This window comes from Octodon degus, unplaced genomic scaffold, assembly GCF_000260255.1.
Source record: "Octodon degus isolate 3935 unplaced genomic scaffold, OctDeg1.0 scaffold00155, whole genome shotgun sequence".
Classification (NCBI taxonomy): Eukaryota; Metazoa; Chordata; class Mammalia; order Rodentia; family Octodontidae; genus Octodon; species Octodon degus.
Window position 1 is genome coordinate 187,126 of NW_004524731.1, and position 4,727 is coordinate 191,852.

Genomic DNA, 4,727 nt, shown 5'->3' on the forward strand with positions numbered 1-4,727 from the left:
CCATGTGGATGAGTCACAGCCATTGCTTGGCCAATGTGCTCTGTGTGAAAGCCTGAGAGAATGTTTTCTCTCCATGTGACTCTCCTTAGGCTCACTCTACATCATCGATCACTTTCCTCTTTGGCCCCATACTCTCCTTGATCAGAAAATTTGGGACACTACTGAGTTACATGACGTTAGAGTACAAGTTCTCATATGTCCTGAGTCTTAATTGACCTTAGAAGGCTAGGACCAAAATGTTGGCTTACCTTGCGGCCCTCCTTTTTCTTTCATTTTGGTCTGCAAACTTAGGTTGTTAACCCTCCAGAAGACAAGCTTGTTGTTATTACCATACAACTTAGGCTGTTACGCTTAACCTCGCTATCTGTCTGCATATCAAACATCTTAGGTATAATATGGAACAGGTATTTTTCATCAAGTATTGATATGTTGAACTTTAAGTCCCATATACAACCTTGAAGCAGGTCATATTGGACTATTTGTAATATTTTCTATCCGTTAGAGTGTTTCCTACTTCTACTATCTTTGGGTGAAGACCTTTTATGATAGACATGGATTCTTAAATACTACAAGTATATTGCAGTGGAGAACTCAAACTCCTCATGTGAACCAGAAATAAATATATGGTGTACTTGCATTAAAATGTGTAGACTCTAATTCAAGAATTTAATTTGTTTTTTAATTTTTACTTCTTTAAATATTTATAACATAAAATATATTTTATTAGGGTTTGGATATATTTTGTACAGTTTCTCTAAGTGCATTACTTGATAAATGTTTTTACTGAGAAATGTTTTTAACTTGCAGGTATTTTTTTTTATCCTTGTTAAATCTGACTTGATATTCATTGGCTAAATTTACATGTTTCTAAAACTGTTTCATTTTTTCATAAAGATATTACACTATCTCAAGTTCTCACATTTTTCCTAAACATGTGTACATAATCTTTGTACAACCTTTCTAAAACATATCCTATCTGAAGATACAAAGTTTGAATCCTAAACAAAATCAGTTCATTGAAGAGTGTGTGTCTTAGAAATGGTACATATTTTAAAAAATAACAATATGAAAGGTATTCAACAGTGGTTTTTATATTGCATATTTCTGTTTTCAATGAATTGTTTCATTTTCATAATTTCAGGACAATTTTTATGGATGATGGCAATAATTTTCAGAAGAAGTCTCATTATAACCAGACACCTTTTGATAAGTTACATTTTTTTTTTCTTTTTATGGTACCAGGCATTGAACTCAGGACCTTGAGTTTGCCAGGCAAGCACTTGTTCCACTGAGCTATCTCCTTAGCCCAGTAACTTTTGATATAATAAGAAATGTAATATATTTTGCTTTTCATATTTTTCAACATGCTGTAAGTCATATTTTATTTCCATCTTTAATAAGTCCAATTTTTTTCTTTTTCTTTTTTTGGCAGAACTAGGGATTGAACTCAGGCCTTTGCACTTCCCAGGGAAGCCCTTATTCTACTGAACCATCTTCTGGGCCCCAATTAATCCACTTTAAATGTAATATCCATCATGAAGATAAGTTTTAATCATAAATTCCCTTATTAAATATCTACACAATTTACCTTAAGTATGCAGAACCTCTGGGGTTGGCTTTAGAAAAAGTAAATAAATCTGAGGTATATTTTTCCTAAGAAACAAGGACATACAATCTACGTTAGCACTGTGTCAATGTTGTTTTATTTACATAATTATACTTGGTAGTATAGCTTGTAAACACTGTACATTTTTGTAAATTACAAGCATTTTTGTAAATTCTTGAAATCCAGCCCAGAGCCTCATGTGTGATCAGCAAATTCTCCTCCAGTGAATATTCTCTGTGATAATTGAACGGGATTCCCAATATAATGGGCTTCAGGTCAACTAGAGGATGAGTGTGTGAGCTCACTAATTACACTGATCTCTGTCTGTGCATTTCCAATTATGTTCCCTATACTCTTTCCAAGCTAGCACGAAGTGAGTAGCTCTGGGACCCTATGTCTTTCACCATGACTTTTAAGACCTGGAGCCAGAGATCTCTTTACTAAAATACATGAAACCATTAGCCAAGGATACCTATTTCTCTTTTCAAATGTGGGTGTTGATTGTTTTATTGAGAAACAAGGGAGCATGCGAGTACAGGAAGTTATCATCAGAAATGTGAAGTCACTTGTTAGGCTGTTCAAGACCATGTGATTCATACATCTTTCAGATTGGGTTCTGTAAAGTCTGGGAAAATCTGAAAAAGAATTGTTGAGAAAACCTGCAATGCAAGAATCAGAGCCTTGTAGGAATATTCTGGAGAAATCTAAGGAAAGCAAATCATTTACAGGACTTTTAAAGGTAAGGCAAAAGACAAGTTTTCATAGTCCAATATTTCTTTTCCAATAGATTAGATTAAGGAGAATGCATGGTACATTCAGAAAAATTTCATTAAGCTTTGCAAATGATATGTTATTTTACGTGTGGGTGCAATAAAGTCTATCAACTAAATAATCAAGTGAACACATTCTTAGTTCTCTAAGCATGGAGATTGTGGAATGAGCATTCCTAGCTGCATTCAATCTGGTTTATATGCTAGAGGTAGCACAAGATTAGAGACATAGGGGGCCGGGGAGATGGCTCAGTAGAATAAGTGCTTGCCTGGCAAGCACAAGGGCCTGAGTTCAATCCCTGGGTCTGCAAAAAAAAGAGAAAAAAGATTAGAGACATATTGTAGGAGTGTAAAGTTTAGACAGAGTGTACAATATAATGCTTCAACTAAATTATGTATTGTACTGAATGAATTGAGGTCATTGAAAGGCATCAGAATACCTGGAATTGGGGCTAATATCCTCAACTATCACAGACCAATTTTTGCTGTTATGAGTTAGACCACATTGTAAGTAATCCATTTAGGAATAATGCCCTAATGGCCTGATGGACCTTGTAGAGAACTGGTTCTCCAGAAGAACAAGAACAAGCACCAGAAGGAGAAACAAGGGGTGTAATGTGACCGCTCGGCCAAGTCTTGTGTCTATGGGATTTCTTCCACTATGTTCCTCACCAAGGAGAGTATAGGCTCCACCTTAGAGACCCAAAACTTCTGTCTCCTACTTGAACTGGAAGAGGGCTAGGTATTTTCTATGCTATCCTGTAATTATCACCCCCAGAATGCTACAGTTGTTGGATTCTACCAATATTCCAGAAACTTTCTGTTGCCAGGTAATGGCTGGTTAAAATTGGTTAAGCATGGATTTGAAAGTGCTGTGGAAATCCCGTGAAGTCAAAGATGCAAAGTGGATGGAATGACCTTTTCAATACTTTTTTTAAAAATATTTTTTGTCAGGGTCTCATGCCTAATGATCCTCCTCGCTCTGCCTCCCCGGCGCTTGTATTATAAGCATGCACCAACACATCTAGTTCTGGGGCTGGCACCATGCACCTTGGCCCCCAGCTGGCACAGCATGTGATACTGAGGATCAAATCTGGGACCTGCTGCTTGTCAGGCAGGCATTGACACCACCAAGCTATTGCCCCAGTGCTGGAATGACCTTTTACCAAGGTTTAAAAAATGAGGAGATTCAGCCCCATACACCCAGTGTGGCTGCATCTCGTAAATCCATAGCAAAGAGGCCAAGACAGACTACTGTACAGTGGTCCCTCACTTGTCGCTGAGGTTATGTTCTAGACACCCCCGTGATAATGAAAATCAGCATGGTAGCAACGTTCCTTCTTATTTTATTTTTGGTATGCTTTATAAAGCCTTCCTACTCTCTTATAAACCTTTAACTCACTTTTAAAAACACTTATAATGCTGTTTTTTAATTATTTCATTTTATTTTGAAGAATGAAGACAAAAGCAGAAACAAAGCCTGAAAGAATAAATAAGTACTGAAAGGTTTAATAGTTATAATAAAAGGGAAGTAAGCTGAACATAAGGATTAAACAGTGAAGATGAGGGAAAGGAGAATGGTTATGGTGGAAAGGAGAATGGACATGGCAGAAAGAAGGGAGAAAAATCATTCAAGTATATATACAGGATGGCTGAGAGGGTTGTCCCATAAATTCTAATGTTCATAATCATTTTCTAAACTCATACACCTATGTAATTTTCACATTTGCATACTGTAGGATACAATATATATTCATCTATTAAAGAACTACATTGTTAACTGTGTATTTTATTTTGATTTAATATTCTTTAAATACATTAGAATTACCATTTTTAATATATTTTAATATTTTTAAAAATTTAAGGCAAAAATCATTAAAATCATAAATACACATTTAAGTATGTATACAGTACTGTGCACACCACAAAATCCCTCAATATAGCAAAAACTCAGCAACGAATAATTTTGAGCATTTTTGGAAAATGCATGAAACAGTGAGTCCACGAAAGGTGAAATAGTGTGGCACTGCTGTACTTCCTTACCACTTTGATGTGCACCCAGTGCCGGACGCAAAACTATGACAATGCTTCACAAGGAATGTGAGTGACTCTGATTCACCAATTGTTTGTGAATAATGCATTTATTGAAATAGTAATGATCACCATGTAACATTGGAAAAAGATAAACTTACTTGTATATATTTTATTAGCAGAGATATCCAATCTAAAAAAAAAAACAAACAAACAAAAAAACTTCACAGTAGGAGGCTGGAACATTCACACAACTTTGAGAATTTTCAGTTGTTTAGAAAGAAGGTCTTTGGGGCCAAAGAGGAAAGTGATTGATGACG

The 4,727-nt window shown here is 35.7% G+C and overlaps 1 protein-coding gene across 1 annotated transcript in view; it reads right to left on the minus strand.

Moving 5' to 3' along the window:
- LOC101563992 (zinc finger protein 596-like) overlaps positions 1–4,727 on the minus strand; it is an 18,160-nt gene that overhangs the window by 1,162 nt on the left and 12,271 nt on the right. The gene's annotated exons all lie outside the window — the stretch shown is intronic.